The sequence below is a fragment of the Rhinolophus sinicus genome, linkage group LG04 (genome assembly GCF_036562045.2).
Source record: "Rhinolophus sinicus isolate RSC01 linkage group LG04, ASM3656204v1, whole genome shotgun sequence".
Lineage (NCBI taxonomy): Eukaryota > Metazoa > Chordata > Mammalia > Chiroptera > Rhinolophidae > Rhinolophus > Rhinolophus sinicus.
Window position 1 is genome coordinate 8,864,017 of NC_133754.1, and position 19,675 is coordinate 8,883,691.

At 42.0% G+C, this 19,675-nt stretch overlaps 1 protein-coding gene and 1 non-coding gene across 2 annotated transcripts in view; both read left to right on the top strand.

Moving 5' to 3' along the window:
* The window catches only part of ELF1 (E74 like ETS transcription factor 1), a 97,994-nt gene that overhangs the window by 163 nt on the left and 78,156 nt on the right, over positions 1 to 19,675 (top strand). The window lies entirely within an intron of this gene.
* Positions 6 to 77, top strand: TRNAE-UUC (transfer RNA glutamic acid (anticodon UUC)). Its single transcript has one exon. It is a non-coding gene; the product is annotated as a tRNA-Glu (tRNA).

The window sequence follows — 19,675 nt, forward strand, 5'->3', positions numbered from 1 at the left end:
GCGCTTCCCATATGGTCTAGCGGTTAGGATTCCTGGTTTTCACCCAGGCGGCCCGGGTTCGACTCCCGGTATGGGAACGTCGTACTTTTTTTTGAAACCCGATCCGGGAGGAACTAATTTTATTGCCAGGGACTCTCGCTGCCTTCCTGTCCCCCTGTCCGGGCGAGTTTGTGGAAAAGGAGCCTTAGTATCGCAGTGGTTAGTTGCGCCGTGACCCGGGCTGCGGCTTCGGGAGTCGCGGGCGGCGCGCCGGGCGGGCGGCAGGAGCGAGTGCGTCCCGGCTCCCCGTGCTCCGTGCCCGGGCTGGCGGCGCAGAGCGGGCCCGCCGGGAAGGAGTTTCGTTTTCTCCGGGCCCCCTCTCGCCACTCCGGTCCCCGGTCGTCCTTTTCCAGACGCCGGGGAGGTGATGATTAACTCGGGCCTCGCCTTATCCCCTCCCAGCGCCCCTCGGGCCCACACCCTGCTCGGCCGCCCCCTTCCGACGGCCCCAGGCGCCGCGGGGCGTGTTTGCCCCCAGCGCTGGGCGCCCGGGACCCCGCTAGCAGCCGCGTTAACTCTCCGCGGGGTGGTGACGAGAACCCCCCCACCCCCACCCCCCCACACACAGCAGCCTCCCCCGGGCGGGGGCGCGCCTGGGCCGGGCCGGAGATCCCCGCGCGGCGTGGCGGGCGAGCCGGGGTGCCCGCGGGCGCGCTTTCCCGTCACCGCCTGATGAGCCGCGTGTCTGCCCGGGGCTCCCGCAGCGCCCGAGCCCAGCCTGGGACTGAGCTCGTTCCAACTTGACATCGGGGCGCTGGTCGCCCTCACGCAAGAGCCACAGGCTTAAGTGCTTTTGCTTGGGAAGGCCTCTGGGGAAGGGGATCCTTTTTTTCTCTTCTGTACACACACCACACCATATACTCTCACACACAGACACGCGCGCGCGAGCTGCGGAGAGGAAAGATGCCACTACGAGGAGATGTCTTTAAAGAAGAAAATTGACTTTTCAAAGCGTCTAAAGCTTTGAGCGCCGAGGATAGAAAAGCCTGGGGTGGAGGTGGGGCTTGGAAGAGAGAATATTGGCCGGCGACTGGGGAGGGGATGTTATAACAAAGTTGCTCTGTATTTTTAAATATAGAAGCCCTGTGTTTATTACGAAGAAGGGGCAGCTGTGTCAGCAGCATGCGAGCTGTAAATGAAACAAAAGCGTTATCTTGAATGCAAGGTTAGAAAATGGGGGGAGCTATATAATATTTAGTCTATCGGGCCTGTGGGAACAAATGAAGAAGGAAAAAGTAGCTCTTGTGGACGGGTTTCTGGTCAGTGCCATTACTAAGAACAGAACTTTTGGTGGCTAGTACCTGCGTTTCCAAAGTGTTGTATAGTTTTCACTGTACAGTAAGTTTCGAAATAATCTGTTAATATCTGCAGGATTAAGGGTTCTTCTTACCTTGTAAATAAACCCCCACAAATAAACATTTTAACTGATTTCATTAATTCCAATATTTGAACATTTACTCAACACCGAGCACCATCTGATGTTTTGGAAAGGTACTGATTGCTGTTGAGGTTCTTCATGTGAGGAGAACTGGATGGAAGACCGAATGGAATCCTGTGTGGGCCCCGGTGATTAGATCTACCTGTGTAGATCTTTCACCTCCCCTGTGCCCTGGATTTAGAGCCATGAATTCTTGACAGTACATATCACTCACAAACTTTAGATAAAGTTGCAAGAATGTTGAGCAGTTCTTAAATAGGTAATGAGAAGAAACGTTTCATTTAAACAGTGGGATTGTGTGATTATTAAGAAAGCGTTTACTAAAGAATCAGGTCTGAATTTGGAAGCAAAGAAAGACTGCTCTGCGTTGTCTGCAAAGAGGCTTTCACTCTTGCCCTTGTGTTTTGTAATGACTTGGTATCACATTATCCCAAATGGTGCTGAAACGGACCCTGGTAATTGCAAGTAGCTTTACGCTGGTTGTACGTGACGGTATGTTGAGGGAAGTAGTTTGGTGACAGTATCTGTGTCCAAGATGTAGACTCCTGTGTGGCTGTGCCTCAGCCAGCCCAGGTAAGGCAGCATCTGAAATGCTGCAGGAGCACAGAGGCCAGAAGTCATTTCTACTCAGGGAAGAGGACTGGAGGAGACATGGAAGGGAGAGTGTTTGCTCTGGACCTTGAAGAACTGGTTGGATTTCTCCTGGCGGGGAATATGAGTCATAAAGCTGAGATGGGGGAACATGGATGACAAGTTGTCTGGTTCTGCGGGGCACGCAGTGCCTGGAGGGAGAGCCGTGGGAGACCAAGCCGGGACCAACAGGTTATTTTATCAAGGGAGTGACATTTATGTCACTAGAATTTTAAAAATATTTTTGTCTCTTTGAGAAAACCAAGTGTAATATGTGAAAATGCTTGCTTTAAAAGATTCAAACAACATAGAGAAACATGTTGAATATTTTGTGCCCATAGGTTTTGTGTTTAGCAATCAAATACTCATTTTTAATTAGTAAAATGGAGGAAAGCAGTTAATTAGAATTCAATTTAAAAGAGTGAAATCTAATTTTAAATTATGAGAATGACCTGCAACTATGTTCTTACTGGCTTGTTTTATTGAAAATGACCTTAATATTCCAAGACAGAGCTGCTAGTTACTGGCATTAAGACATACCCCTTAAGTTGGTTAAGAGTAGGTGATCAATTTGTAAGATTCATCTAGATGCTTGTAATTGACATGCATGGCTACCAGAACCATCGGTGCTCATATTTTGGGTGTTCTGTCTTGGGCCACAAAATAAAGTGATACTAATTAAATGGTGTGGGTTTACCCAGATAGTCTCCTTAATGTTTGCTACGATTAGTTGTGATCAGAAGATAGGTGAAAATTCAATAAGTGTTTGCATAGATGGACACCTGTATTTAAAGAAATATAATGGGTTAAAAAAATGATGGCATTTTAAAATCCGAAGACCTTACCCTGGTCTCTGAGGCCCAACATTACCTGGCCTCTGCTTACCTGCCCACCTCATCTCCTACCTTCTCTGCCTCTTTATTAAACTTCGGCTCCACTGGTTTGCTTTTTGTCTTGAACTTGCTCAACTTGTTCTTTTCTCAGTTTTATTTCTTGCCTTTCCACTGCCTGGAATATTTCTCCTCCAGCTCTTCACATCTCAGGTCCACATTTTCTTCTCAGTGGGGTCTGTTCTGAGCGCTCTAGCTAGTGACTCCCTTTTGTTCTGGTTTCTTTCTGGTTGGTTTTCCCTGTTTTATTTTCTCCTTTTCCTTATTATCTAAAAGTAACATGTCTAGTTTTTCAGTTTATTTATTAGTCCACTAGAATATACGTTCCATGAGGTAAGGATGTTATATAGTGAGATCATTCTTACTCTGTAAGGTTGCAACAACAGAAGTTGGAATCCTCATACCCTGCTGGTGGAAATGTAAAATGGAGCAGTTGCTTTGGAAAACAGTTTGGCAGTTCCCTCAAAATATTAAACATCGAGTTAATCATATGATTCAGCAATTCCACTCCTAGGTATGTACCCAAGAGAAAGTAAAACATATCCATACAAAAACTTGTACAGATGTTTACAGCAGCATTATTCATAAGCGGAAAGTGGAAACAACTCACATGTCCATCAACTGATGAATGAATAAATAAAATGTGATGTATCCATACAATCAAATATTACTTGGCAATAAAAAGAAATGAAGTACTGATATATACCACATATTGGATCAATGTCAAGAACATTATGCTAAGTTAAAGAAGCAAGACTCAAAAGACCACATCTTGTATGATTTCATTTATATAAAATGTCCAGAATAGCCAAATCTATAGAGAAAGGATAGATTATGTGCTTGGGGGTCGGGGGGCTACAATGGAGGGGTTGGGAAATGAACTGCTAATGTCAGCAGCATTTGAGATGGGCTTTGAAGTCAGGTTAGGCTTTTGCTGGTGGAAATGATAATGGTGGGAGGCTAGGTGTTAAGAAGGAAGCGAGCAGGAGCAGAGGTACAATAACAGTTGCTGGCACATTTGGGCTGAACCAGAGGGTCAAGTATAAGAATGGGAAACAAGCCGCAAAAATCCGTTAGGGTCTATAGCAGGCAGGGTCTATAGCAGGCAGTGTCAGTGCTGGCAGATCTCTGTGTCTTTCTGTTACTCCCTCACCCCCCTAGTGTGCTGCCAGAGGCCCAACCTTGGGAACAGCTTTATCCCTTACCTGCAGAGACCTGGAAGTGCCTGTGGGCTTTTCTCCTCTCCCCTAACGACTTTCAACCCAAGACTGGCCAGTCGGGAGTGTAACCTTGGAGCAGGGACTGAACTTCTTCCCCTTGGTGTGATGAGCAATTAGAGCAGTACTTGGCACTCGGTGACTGTTCAGAAAATATTTGAATGAATGAATGAAAACCAGGACACTGCAAGGTCTATTCAAAGTGTAGTTTATTTTACAAATCCCCATGACTCTTGCAGAGCATTTCGATGGAAGGTTTTGGAAGGTTCTCATTGCAAAAGTCCTTGAATTTGGGGATAAGGAATTTACTTAGCCAGGAGAAGGGATTTCTGGTAATATAAGTGCTTCAATGAAATTAATTTGGTAGGACTGTGCAGGATGAACTGGGAGATGGAAGGATGGTGTCTGTGGTGTGTCCACTCCCGCCTTCCTGTTCCTGCTGCCATTCTCCCTGGGTCAGGCCTTGGCCAAGGTCAGGGGTCTCTTGTAGCACAGTGATAATCTAACAGCTCTCTTGCCTCTAATCTCTCCCTAAATAAGGTGGCGACGGCCAAATAGAAAGGGTCAGATAAAAGAGGTACATGGAAGGAAAAATTTAAGATATCGGGAAGTAAACACACTAAAAGAAATAGGGAAGTTACGAAGCATAGATTTTTTTTTTTCTGTTTTTGAGAGGACAGGCAGGAGTGTTGGTCAGATAGTAAGTTTGTATTGCCCACCTGTGTGTGCATGTGTGTGTGGCTTTTTGAACACTGAAATGGTTCATTGAATCCAGAGACAAAGTGAAGATTGTGAGACTGCCGCCCTGTGGACAATGTAACTTAGAACTAAAATTCTGAAGAATTAGAATAAAACTTCATTCATTTGAAATTCACTATTTTAGAACTGATTATGGTTCTTCCACATTGGTATATGTGGTTGTGCTCATTAAATAGAAAGTTGAAATTAGTTTGTTTTCTGAGGCTTTTACATAAAGGAATCTAAGATACAATCAATAGCTTAAAAAGTTACAAAGAAGTGCAAGAATGCTTTTTAGATGGCATACTTCTTTCCTCCAGAAATTTCATATCAGAGAGTGTGTTTTTTAAAACGTAGTGGCATGTAGGCCTGTTGTAAAATGGTCTTTTTTTTATATTGTGCTAATTTTTATCCTATTTTATAATGTATATGGTGTTGTCCTTGAAGTTATGTTTCATGAGAAATATGTGAAAACTCCCCCCACTTTTTTTTCATTTAAGTGAAAGTGGACTTCTCTTACCTTTATTTGTGGAGTTGGAGTTTATTGTAGAAATTCTCCATGCTTTGATGAGTTGGATTTTATCAGTATGTTACTTACTTAGAAGGGCAGTCAGCTCACAAATCAAACTGGTAAACTAGCTTGAATCAAAATGAAATGGTGATTGTGAAAGACTTATTTGCTCTTTGCAACTCAGGAAATGTTTCCGTCTTGAACTCTACAAAACTTTCCCAGAAGAAGAGCTGTGTTTACAGCACTAATGTCGTAAATGGCTTGCACACTTGTATTCCCTGAGGTGTCTGGAGGGGTGGGGTAGCCATTTAGCGCTTGCAATTTGTGTTACCAGTAAAAAGTGGGCTGAAGCAGCATTCTGAGGTCAGCGATTGTGTGTTCTTTCTGAATATGGTATTCAGGCTGAGGAAGAGAATGAGGTATCCACTGAGTCCCTGGCCCCTTAAGTAATAGAGAGATTTTCAAATATAATGTTAACAATTTAAAATATTTCCCTGAGTTTTTCTCAAAGGTGTAGCAGGAAAAACATAATATGCTTTACATATTTGTTTTTATTTACCCTTTTCAAAGTAAATATATGAGATTGTATGTGAGTTTTCCAAATTATTTTTTGCTACATTTATATCTTACATTCTGGAGTTGACGTACACTGTGTAGTTTTAAGCAAAGTAGACTATGAATTGTGAAAATGCAAATATTTAGGCCCATAAGGCTTGACATATAAAAAACAGTATTATTTAGGTATTGTTTAAGGAAAGTAACTTTAAAAATACTTCATGACCCTTCTAGATAGTTTTAAATCTTTATTTGTTGTTTAATCTTTTAGTTGTGTTAAAGTTTCTTTTGGATTCAAAATCCGAAGACCAGGATACGTTTCTGATTAAGGATGTGTTGCTAGTCTTGCTTTGTGTGAATCTTTTCATCTGTTTCCAGATTTAATTAAACATTTAATTCAAGCTTTCAAGGTCATAATGAGGTTGGTTTTACCCCAGCTTTCCTAACATCAGTGCTTAGCACTGATACCTTCTTAGGCCAAGGGACACAGATGGCGCTACTAACTGGGAAGGGTAGGGCCCTGCCCTTCAGTCTCCCACCGACTGGGGGGGCACTGACCCAGTTGCAAGAGCTGAAGTAGAAAGGAAGAACATGATGGGAAGGGATTGATCACAGGCAAAGGCCCAGCACATGGGTGGGGCGAGGGGAAATATCCTGATGGAAAGCAGAACATGGGCTTAGGGAATTCAGAACTCCAAGCAGGCAGTTGGCATCAGGGAATTTCAGATATGGGGGGGGTGCTTTCCTTTATTTGTTCTCCCTTGTTTGTTTTGTTTGTTGGTTTAATCATTTCACACGAACCACAATTTTATTGTCCTTTTAAATCCTGCTTTGAAAGACTTTCTTCTTTTCCATTTTCAATACCTTCCAGGATGTCTTTTGTTCGTTCATGGAGCATATTTTAAGAGGGCTTTTCACCACATCTTTGTAGGGAAAAGAAAGCACAGAAAATTTATATAAAAGCAAATCCTCCATCTCACATTCATGGGGATAGCTACTATAAAAAAAAAAAAATAACAGGTGTTGGCGGGGATGTGGAGAAATTGGGGCCTTTGGGTGCTCTTTGTGGGAATATAAACGGTGCAGCCACTATGGAAAACAGTATGGCAGTTCCTTACAAAATTAGAAATAGAATTATCATATGATCCAGCAATTATCATATGATCTGTGTAACCACAGAACCAGCTCAAAATGGTCCTATTCTGTTTACTGAGATAGTGAGTTGCTTTTTAGAGAGAACAGACCAAGACCACAGTTCATGGAGCCAGGGCATGTGCAGAGGAGAAACTTTGGCCTCCAGCTGTTCCCGGAACTAAAGTCTCATCCCCACCCCACCCCCACGGAACCAAAGGACCAGGACATAAGCAGAACTTGAATGAACACCAGAGCCCTTTCTAGAGCCAAGGGTCCATTGTGCAGGATGGTCCAGTGTGGACGCCCCTTTACCATAAATGGCCAAGCTCCGAGGTCCTCCGATTAAAACTTGCCCCCCCAGCACGTCGGCATCTGTTCTCTGGAAACCCGTAAAAAGCCTTTGCCTTGTGCAGGGAGGCCCTGCGGGTCTCCTCGGTCAGTAAGCCTTTCCTCACTCCAGACTCGGACGTTTTGAGTTTTGACCTTTTGAAGTGTGGGGCACACGAACTTTGGTTCCGTCTCAGCGATGTTTTCACACCCGTGTCCGTAGCAGCATTATTCACGCTAGCTGAAAGGTGGAAGTAGCCAGCATGCCCATCAGCAAAATAAACAAAATGTACTTACAGTGGAGTATTAGTCAGCCTTAAAAACAAAGGAAATTCTGACACGTGCTACGTGAAACATGGATGAACCTGGAGGACATTATGCCAAGTTAGATCAGCCAGTCACAAAAGACAAGTACTGCATGATTCCACGTACAAGTTGTACCTAGAGTCGTCAGAAGCATGGAAGTCGGGGGGTGGGGGGGTGGGGGGTGATTGCCAGGGTTGTGGGGAGGAGGACTAAGGAGTTGTTCAGTGGGTACAGCGTTTCAGTTTTGCAACCTGAACAAATCTGGAGATTGGTGGCATAACACCATGAATGTAGTTGCTAGCACTGAACTTAAAAATGGTTAAAATGGTAAATTTTGTGTTATGTATATTTTCCCACAATTTAAAATTTAAAAAGGCAAATCTGAATGTATACTTGGAGTGTAAAAAGCATCTCTAATGAGATTGAAGTCAGTAATTTGGTCAGTATTCGGGTGTTAAATGCTGAGGATATAAATATAAAAAAAGCAGACAAGATCCTCAGGAAGCTTACAGTTTAGTGGGGGAGACAGACTTTGTCTGAACAAGTAAAACTTGTCCTTTAGTGTCAGCGCAGAACAGGGAGATCCCTAACAGCTAAGTGGGAAAGGCTATGCTGAAAAGGTTTCCTTGAGGAAATGGCATTTGAATACAGACCCGAGGGAAGGACAGGACTGGAGGGGAGGGGAGGGGAGGCGAGTCTGAGGTGGCAGCATTTGCAAACGATTGCAAGCAGGAAAGAAAGAGTGGCTATAGAGGCACTGTCGGACACGTTAGGGATTTTGAAATTCATCTTAAGCAGAGCAGACAGACATTGGTGGGTTTTAAGCTGGGGAGTATAGGAGTGGAATGCGGTGGAGAAAAAGAATCTTTTAAAAATTACCTACTTAATCTGGTGCTTGAATGTCAGAGGGAAAAATGGTTCGATTCTCTTTATTCAGAAGCCAGTTTGGCTTGTAATTGTGGTAAAATGTACTTAAAAGGTGAATTTAAGGGAATTGTTAAGGGTAATGGAGTGGAGGTGGTTTTCATTTTTATCCTCTGACTTGGTGGTTGAAACCCTAGAAATGGATGCGTTTGCCCAGCGAGGGTGTGGGGGGAGAAGAGGGCTTTGAGCTGAACGTTGTGGCCCCTCCAGTGCTCAGTGGTGAGGGAAGTGGAGGAGGTGGGATGGAGATTTGGGGAGAAGGAGTCCAGAGGGGGGCAAGGCCAGGAGAGAGCAGTCACCAGGTGTAACAGAACAAGTTCTGGAACTGTTGATTGGGTTCAGTCCTGTGTGGTCGTTGGCTTGAGTGAGAACAGATTTAGTGGCGTAATAGGCGCAGTATTAGATTAGACAAGAATGAGTGGGAAATGAGGAAATGGAGTAGAAACAGGTCTTTGAGGAAGTTTGGCTGTGAAGGAAGTGAGAAAGAATGGTAGATGGGGTTAGGGTTTGTGTGACAGTTGGGGTGTTGAATCGTGGAGTTTTGTTCGTTTGTTTTTTAAGCAGGAGCTTGAATTTTAAAAATATCTTCTTTAGATCTATGAAATATTTGAGAAATATATTACACACCTTGCTGGTTCCCTAAATGGGATCTACTGGGTACGTATATGTCCTCCCACTGACTTATCGGGAGACGTGTCCTGGGACTGTCCACAGGTGCAGTCAGGGGTGCTGAGGCACGAAGGTGTGTGTGTCACCAGACCTGCTTCCGGTCACACGGGCCGTGGAGAACAATCCTGGGGCCACTTAGACCCGCAGAGTTTGAATCGTAGGTGTAGGATTGGGCATGGGTGTGCGTGTGCACTGTGTGTGTCTGTACGTGATGTTCATGCATCTGTTCTGTGGACTGGCTTTGGATACTTGTTGGTCCAAGAATGATCTACTTAGAAGTCTTCCTGAATGCTTTTCATTGGCTCTGTTATGACACTTTGTCAAGCACTTAGCAAGAAACGATTTAAAAAATTTTTCTTTCTGGATGATTGAGGTAGTGCTAAAGGTTGTTTTGGTTTTTAGGATGAAACTAGCTTGATGGTTTTTGTGATTGTAAATGTGATACAAGTTCAGTATAAGTACTTCTCTGGCTGCTTTTCATACTTCCCTCCTCCCCGCACTCCAAAGACCATGGTACTTCCTCCTGTCTCGTTGCCTTGGTTTGCTCCCCTGTAACTTCCTCTGCTAACAGCCTCTTTACACGACTCGTCTTTATCGTTCAGGCCTCAAAGCAGCTGTCACATTTTCAGAGGCCATCCCTATCTAAGGTAGGTTTTCCTGGTCACCCGTTGTGTTCCTTTGTTGATTTCCTTCATACGTGGGCAGGGACTCGGCCTGAATGCTTACCTGGGTCTGCAGGTAAACTGGCTGTAACTTAAGGTTACGGACAGCGCCAGGCATAGAAGCGACTTAAATACCAAATAATAAAAACAACTAGTACAAATCATGAAAATCTTACTAACCAGCAGAAGTACTGCTGATCATTACTTCAGATGTTGAAATGTGTACCATCCGTGTGGTGATTGTGTAGAGACATATAGTGTTTCGTAACTTGCGTGTTGCACCTCAGTGTGTTCTGGAGCTTTTCCCACACCTGCACCGCTTTACATAGATGATCGTTCTTAACAACTGAACAACAATACGGCTGTTCCCATGCCATGCGATAGGGTTTCTGTAACATCTGATTGATGTAAGTTTGTTTCCAATTTTTTACTGTTTTAATCAGTAGTGCTGGATTTCTACCTACATGTTTGCATGAATATTAATTTTGTTAGAATAACTTCCTAGGACTGAAACTGCTGGGCAAAGAGATGCATACACTAAGGCCTTTTGATTGTGAAATGGCCTTCTGGAATGGTACCTTTCACTCTCATGACGAGTATGAGACCATTTATTTCCCCTACACGCTCTCTAATCATTTTACTCTTTACTATCTTAATAGGTGACAGTGGTATTTTTTCTGCTGTTCGGTTGTGAGAATGAAATCTTCGAACACCTTCTCTTGTGTTTGGCCACGTTTCTCTTGTGAGGCGCTACAGGAGGTTTCGCTGCAGGAGAGTGCTTTCAGAATAGTTGACCTGACTGTGCTCTGAGACGAGAAGGCAGGGAGAGAACAGAAGCAGGAAGCCTCCTTAGTGATGCAGGCGAGAGCCCACAGTGGCTTAAGCATGACAGTAACCATGAAGCTGAGTGGTTAGAGGCTTCTGTCCATGTTCTGAAGGTTGAACCAACAGGATTTCCCGACAGGTAGGCTATGGACAGATGACAGAAAGAGGAGCCGGCAGCCCCTGTTTGCGGTCTGAGCAGCCAGCAGGATTCAGTCGCCATCAAACTGACTGGAGAAAACGAGGGGTAGAGCAGGTGTTGGAGGAAAGGTCAGGAATTCAGGTTTGGATGTGTTAAGTTGGAGAAGGTCATCAGATGTTTGAATGGAATTGACAAGTTGGACAGAAAAATCTGGAGTTCAGGAACAAGACCTGGAGACAGAAATTTGAGAACATTAAAATACTCAGAGCATTGTGTATGTGCAAGACAAATTCCCTAAAACAACTGTAAATCTAACATTCTTTCACGTTTTCAAGTTTTGTCTGTGCTGGTGATAAGGCAAGTGGGAGCAGAGCAGCCGCGCACCTCGCTAGCGGGCGGGTGTCCTGGGAGGGCCGCGGACGGAGGAGAGTTCAGAGCGGTGGCTCCTCGTGCATCCGTCCTGTACTGTGAAATGTGAATAAAAAGAGCCTGCAGGCTAAATACTTTCTTTGAGTATTCTTTTTACTGGAACCTTTACGTTCTTGCTTCTAATTAGGCAAGTTCATTGAGAGGAGGCTGCGTAAGTTAAAGCCTGAAAGGCACAGAAGACCAAAAGTTGAAGGAAAGGGCCAGGACTGGATAATCAGGCCTAATCTAGGGGGAGTTTTTCCTCTTTGTTCTCCCCTCTGCCTGTCTGTGTGTGTCTGTCTCTCTGCTTCTCTGTCTCTGATTTTGTTCACAGCCTATTAACATACTGAGATGTTCAGGGATACACAGAGGGACTCATCCAGAAGCTTTTCTCTTAATAAATGCAGAGCTTTACTGCTGAGGGCTTGACTCCAAACAGAACTGGCAGAACCAGCCGAACCATCCTATCCATATAATTTGGACTATTCGGGAAAGTGAGGAAGGGGTCTTGCTTTGTGTAATTTAGGCTTAGACAGAAATGACCCGAGAATGGTTTGGATTGTGTAGAAGAGGAAAAAATAGACTTATCACTGAGCCAGTATTTAGTTGAATTTATGAATGTTTTCAGCAAATATGTATTAAACAGCTATTGTAGGCTTGAGTAAATGACCAATGAGGATATAAACAAATGATAAAAGAAAAAAATAGTGTTCTTCCCCAGATAGTCCAGCAGAGTAGGCAGAAGGAATTATGAATGAAATCAATTCACCTTTAGGTCCCCCAAACTTATCAGAGTGCTTTGCTTGTCGTAGCAGCACATAAATGTATGTGTGATGGGATAAACAATGATTCATGCATCTGTTAGATCACTTACAAAATACTGAGGGAGCACAAAGAAACCAGTTCTTCCTTTCAGTGGTGGAGGAGAGAAAGGGTTTGCAAGAGATTAGCTGGGTGGGGTAGGCCAGCAGATGTGGAGTGAGAAAGCATGGCAAGCTCTGAACTGATAGGAAGTTCAGCAAAGCTGGGTTAGAGGGTGTGGGTTGGGGTGTAGAATGGCCACGCGGCAGGCTGTAAGTAGGTAGACCAAAGTCAAGATCGGAAAATGTCTTGTATTGAAATTCTGTAGGTTCTAGTAGGCTATTGAGGGTTTTTGTTTTTTTTTAATAGGAATATTAAGCGGTAGAATTTAGGGGCAATTTCTTTTAAAAAAAAAGGCATTCTTGAATTGGGAAGTCAAGTGTTGATAGATTTTTTGAAGTCATAAACATGTACACTGGAAGTGAGCATGGCAATAAGTCATACAATTTATCGTAGAATCTGTTTTATCCCTTTCAGAGAACATATTTGATCTTAGTGTAGGTAAAACCTACACTAGGTAATCAAACTTACACTGAGGTAATCAGAACATTCAGGATGGCATTGGTTTGTTTTTGAAAGAGAAAAAATAATATATTTTTGCTTTATGAAATTATTGCAGACCTTTTTCTTAAAGATTCTGGCATTTAATTTTTTAAAAACTTATTTTGAAATTGTAGGCTTACAGAAGAATTGCATAAATAGTACAGAAAGTTCCTGTATATTCTTCATTCAGCTTCCATTAATGTTAACATCTTACATAATCATAGTGTAATGAAAAGTAAGAAGTTAACATTGGGATAATACTATTAACTAAACTGCAGACGTTATTAGGGTTTCTGTAGTTTTCCCACTCATGACCCTTTTCTTTCCAGAACCCACCCAGGATTCACCACATTGAATTTAGCTGTCAGGTCCCCTTAATCCTCTCAAAATCTGTGATGGTTCCTTGTCTTTTTTGACCATGACACTTTGAAGAATAATGGTTAGGTATTTTGTACAATGTCCCTCTGTATGATTTTGTCTGATATTTTTCTCGTGTCTATGGGCTAGAGTAATGAGTTTCGGAATTTTTAAAAAAATTATTTTATCTTTTAAATTATCATAAAGTAAAATTGATCCTCTTTTGGGGTATACAATTCTTTGAATTTTAACATTACATATAAATTTTGTGTAGCCACCACCATAATCAGGATACAGAACAATTCTGTCACCCCTCAGAAGTCTCATGTTCTCTCTTCGTAGTCACCTCCTCTGCCTAATCCATATTTCTGCAGCCACTGATCTGTCCCAGCATTATAGTTCCGTCTGTCCGAGAATGTTGTATAAAATGGAGCCATATAGTATAGTGTGTCACCTTTTGGCACTGGCTTTGTTCATTCAACAAAATGCTTTTGAGAGTCATCCAAGTTGTATTTATCCATAGTTTATTCCATTTTACTGCTGAGTATGGATGTACTACCAGTATGTTTATCTCCCCTTGTTTGATAAGTATTTGAGAACACATGTTGGCACTATAATAAGCACTTGAAGTGGTTTTTATGTGTGTGTGTGAAATAAAAAATTATCATCATCAAGATCTCTTTATCTCTTTTACAGAAGACAAAACGTAGGCTTAGATTTCTAGGTCATCCAGCTGGTTAACAGTGGACTTGGGACTCAAACGTGGGTCACCCACTCTACAGCCAGGTGGACTTTTCACCATTGGATTACAGCGCTCATTCCTAAGGTTACTTTCTTTATTTCTATTTTGATTGGCAATGTAATGAAAAGAAATTGAAGTTTTTGTTTCTTTAACATCCTAAAATTCCCGTAGTTTTCTGTTTATATTTAGTTCTTTTTATTAAAGATCAAAAATAATAGCAAAGTAATTGTTTTTGACATTGCTGGGTTTTAGTCTTCAGGGCTAACTAAGCATTCTGTGATTCAGTCCTAAAGCAAAGAGTCAAGCCAAGTGCACCTTTAATTGTGAATTAACATCAACTACATCCGTATATGAGAATTAAAGCCGTAATACTTTTTCTTAATCTCCTTGTAAACGGAGTATTTAATTTGTTTTGTTGATAAATAACAAATATCAAATAAAGTAAACATAGTCTGTATCTGGCTAGTTTAAAATAAGAGGCTTGCCTTCTATCATATTGTCTTTAATTTTACTAATGGCGAAAGATGTCTTTTTTTTTTTTTTTTGGTAAGAGCATGGCATTTTGGTGTATTTAAGATGAACTTTTTTGGACTTCTGCTAAAAGACCATTTGCTTAAACACCCTACTGCCATAAGATTGAAAAAAAAAAAAGGTTTCTAGAATATTCTAGATTATTTTTTTGGTGGTTGTGTTTTTGTTTTTGCTTTTTACCTTTTAATAAAGTATAACTGAATTTTGGAGGATTTTATAAAATTTCAAGTTATTCTGAATATCTGGTAATTTTATGTATTACTTTCAATAAACAGTATAAGAATATGGTCAGGAGACGTCTTTTTAAAACATAGCCTTAATGTGATTTTTGTTCTCAGTTCCTCAGACACTATTCAGAGGACTTCGAGAGACTATAGAATCGTAAAATGTCAGAACTGAAATGGATCTTCAAAATGACCAGATCTCTAGACTCCCGATATTTTACGAAAAAGGAGATTAAAATCCCATAGTAGTTTGAAGTAACTTGTCCACAGTCACAATTAGTTGTAGAAGCTCCATATAGTTTTGTCCTCAGGTAGGTTACCATTTTAGACACAGAGTTGCACTTAATTAGTTGCAGTAATTTTGTTCCTGGGCAGTAGAAAAGGGCCTGCTTTTCTTAAACAGCAATCATCCCCCCCCCCACCAAATCATTCCTTGACCCTTCACAACAGTTACTTTCTGTCTTTAGTTTCTTACCTCTCATTCTTTCTTAAACTCTCTCTAATCAGATGTTTTGTTTGTTTTTTCTTTTACATCTAGCACATCGTGAAAAACTCTACTTTCAAAATTGGTGACATCCACGTTACTAAATTCAGCTCATTTTTTCCCTCAGACTTCCATCTTATTTAATCTGTCATCATTTGGCACTGTTGGTAGTTCCCTCCTCTTGGAAACACTTTCACTTGAATTCCAAATAATACCACATGTTTTCCTGCTACATTTCTGGGTGCTCCTTTCCGGCCTTCTTTGCTAGTTCTACGTCATCTCCCCTACCTTTGAATATTGGAGTCCCAAGGGTCCGTCATCGTCACCTTTTATGTCTGTAGCTTTCATAGCATGTGTATGTTCATGACTCCCACGTTTATTTATCTAGGCCATACGTCCACCCTGTGCTCAGGCCTTTGATTGCAGTTCCAGGACAATATATCCTATTGGACATCTCCGCTTGGATAGCTAATGAGCACCTCAAACTTAACATGTTCAAAACTGAACTCCTCATGCCCCGCTGTCCCAAACCACTGCCGTCTGTAGTCTTTCTTATCTCAGTTTTGGTAACTGCAGTCTTCCAGTTGCTGAAAATGGAGTTCTGAAGCCTTTCTTTCCCCCACAACCCACTTTGCATCCATTGGACAATCTCTGTGGCTAGCCCTCAAAAACATGTCCGTAATTTATGTCTTCCTCCTCTGCTGCCTCCTTTGTCTCCGTCATTATCGTATTTTCTGGGTTATTTTATTAGCTTCTCCTTGTCCCTCTGCAGTCTGTTTACAGCTCAGCAGCCAAATCCTACGACTTACCTACTCAAAACTCTTCGGTTCAAGTTTCCGAGCAGTGAAGCTCTCTTTTCGTTTCTAGGACTCTTCCTTCTCCTGTTATTATTCTCTCATTTTCTCTTCTTGAACCGCATTGGCCTCTGCACTGTCCCTGAACGTAGCAGGCAAGCTTTCTGTTGTTCGCAGTGGCTTTGGTCTGCCTAGAACGTCCTTCCTTAGATCCGTCTACATGGCTAGAGGTCTTCACTCAAAAGTGATGGGGCAAAAGTAAGTCCTCCCTAGCTAGTTTATATAAAATGTCATATTCTCCTCTTTGCTATTGTAGTTTTTCTTCTTTGTCCTTATCACTAACACACTATATGTTTTATTTATGTCTTTTATTCATAATTAACATGTATTTATGTTTCATCATGTCTGTCTCTCTCCCTTGCTAGGATGTAAACACCGTTGGGGGTATGGATCGTTTATCAACAGTGTGTTTCTTTTGTTTGCTGCTGGATAGCAAGGGCCTCGAATAGTGCCTGGCACATAGTAGGTTCTCAGTAAATATTGAAATTGAATGAGTACCTGGGAGGACCTGTGATTGGTCATTAACTTGACATGGTCAAGTCACTTCTGTCTGTGGACCTTCTTTCCCTGTTTTTAAAATGAGGTTTGATGGGTCCGTGTTTTAGACCTTTTTAAAACTGCAAAGACTTAAATGTATGTAGTATCGAGGTTCCCTAAAGAATTTTTTAAGAATTTAGCTGCTTAACAGAAAAATTTGAAAACTACTGGCCTGGATAGAGACTCTCTAAGTTCCCTCTCAGCCTTGTGATGAGTTCTTATAATAGCAATTGTGAGTGAGACTGTGGAGGGAAGCCTTCATGCCGAGAGCACATTTGACTTGGACTGAGGGATGGGTCAGTAGGCGGAGATGAGGGACAGGGTGGGAAACAAGTTAGGTGCTTTCCAAACCCAGGCCACGCAGACAAATAGGAACGCAGCAATCCAGCAGGTTCAGTTGGCTGTGGTGTGTGTGTGTGTGTGTGTGTGTGTGTGTGAGAGAGAGAGAGAGAGAGAGAGAGAGAGAAGCAGCAGTGGGGAGAGGTGAAGAGTGGGGGAGATAGGGCTGGGAAATGGGTAGATTGAGGTCAGATTGTGAAAGCCTGGCGCCCCATGATAAATAGTCCAGCTTTTTGTTTTGCTTCAAGGGAGTCAGTTTGTTTTTCAGCCATGAGACATAATCACATCACCCACAGCGTTCCGTAGGAGGACTTCTCTAATGGCAGTGAAAGGTGAATTGAAAGTGGGCAGTTTGTGGTAGGGAAAGGGGCAGGGCGTTGTGACATTGTATTTCTGTGATGCGATGCTTTTGCCTGGAGAGTAGCAAAGGAGGAGTTTAGGATTGCCTCTCCACAACATTTAGAGATTATTGAATAGTAGGGTGGTGAGTATCTTTCTGAGCAGCTGCTGTGTGAGGAGCACAAACTACATTAGGTGCTGGGGCTACTCAGAAGCCTGGCCTCTGCCCACACTGCTGAATCTGTTTCTGGGAGTAGACATGTGTCTTCCAAAGAGCTTCTCTAGGTAACTCAGAGGTGGCCCTTGGTTACAATCCACTGAAGTAAAAGATAGTAGATTGTCTTTAATATTGAATTTTAAATGTAACTGTAAGGTCCAACATCATGCCTGTATGAAACAGTTTGAGATGGCAGGCAGCATATTACCTGGAGCACCACAAACAAGATAATTGTACAATCAATTCTCGGTTATTTTTCACAGGAAAGAATAACACCCAAAGTAACACCTACACTAGAATCTTCTAACAGTTAATTATGTGAATTTGGCTATATCAAATCGTGTTTTTAAAAAATATTTCAATGTGTAATAAAATTTTGACATGCAACAAACAATTTGGCCGCAAGAAATGGTTTTAGAAAAATTATGCATTCATGTCTCTGAGTTCCTGCTGTGTGTTGGGCCCTGTGTTAGTGATGGGATCCAGTAGTGAGCAAAACCAGCCAGCCGTGGGCCCGTCTGCCCCTGGCGTGCCTCTTGTCCAGGAGGACTCTCCTCGTGGACAGGTCCTGATATTCTGTCTCTGCAGAAGCAGGGAGGAGGCCTCATTTTAACAAAACTAACGCTAGTGACAGATAATAGAGAAGTAACTGTTTTACATTAAGTCACGTTCGGAAATGCTGCACGTGGCTCAGAAACTGGGATTACACGGTGAGAGGTATTCACATCAGAATTAGTTCTTCCCCACTGAAAGATTTGTAATGCTAAATCTCAGTCTGTTAAATTTTATTTTTAATTTAAATCTTAAGTAGTGGAGAATTATCAATTTGAGTCATTTACCATTTTGATGGTTTGATCTTCCATCTCTGGTGGTGATGGCATGTTAGCTCCTGACCTAAGGAACAGATTCAAACCAAGCCCTTTTTTAGCCCAGGTTTCCTAAATATGAAAATCAGACTATTCTATATTTTCGCATACTAAAAGCTTTCAAATTTGAATTCAAGGAGCAGTAATGAAAAAAGGGAACAAGTGCGTCCTCGCTTATGCAGTACATTCTTTTCGTAAGTTCTATTTTAAAGAAAGAAACAATGTCCTAACTTTAGTTGGCATTTAAATTCATTCAGTTGACCTAATCTTTCTCAGTTAATTCAAACATCAATGTTGAAAATTCCCCAGGCAGCTGTGACAACTCTATATTAAGGTACATATTGACTTGATATTAGGTTGGTGCAAAAGTAATTGTGGTTTAAAAAGTTAAAAAGAATTGCAAAAACCGCAAGTACTTTTGCACCAACCCAATATATGTCTAATTTTAGAAATAAACATACACACAGGATAGTATGTACAGGTATATTACATTTCCATCACAAGTCTAATATGCCACATTGTATTTACACAAAAGTTTGGAGATTTAGTTAAAGTTTGTCACCCTGCAGTATTTGATCCTGATCGCATCTACTATGAAGCACAGTAACAATAACAGATAATGTTTATGAAGTGCTGACTAAGTTCTCAGTACCATGTTAAGCACTTTATGCACACGAACTGGATTTCTTTTTAAAGTCAAGTTTGTTGAGATACAGTTTATACGTAGTAGAATTTGCCATATTTAGTGGTACAGTTCTGTGATTTTTGAGAACAGAAATAGGTCATGTACCTGATAGCACAATCACCACACAGCATATTTCTAGCATGCCATCACCTTTCTAGTTCCCTGTTCTTCTTTGTGGTCAATCCCTGGCCCTCATTCCCAACTCCTGGCAACCATTGATAGGATTTCTATCCTTTTTGTCTAGCCTTTTCCAGAATGTCACATAAATGGGATCATACGAAATATATTCTGAGTCTGGCGTATTTCACTCACGCCGCCTTTATTTCACGCAGGTCGTAGCATTGATGAGCAGTCAGAAGTTCCTGCCTTTTCCCCTGCGGTACCGTTGCGGCGTGTGGCTAGCCGGCCATGTGCTCAGCCCGTCACCAGTTGATGGGTGTTGCCTTTCCAGTGTTTGGTGGTTATGAATAAAACTGCTGTAAATATTTGCATAGCAGTTGTTTCTATAGACCTGAATCTTCATTTCTCTGGAGTAAATATCCAGGAGTGGGACTGCTGGATTGTATGATAAGTACATGTTTAACTTTATAAGAAGCTGCTAAATGGTTTTTCCAACAGGCCGTACTGTTTTGGGTTCCCACAAACAGCCCCGCATCCTCACCAGCACTTGTTATTGTCACTGGC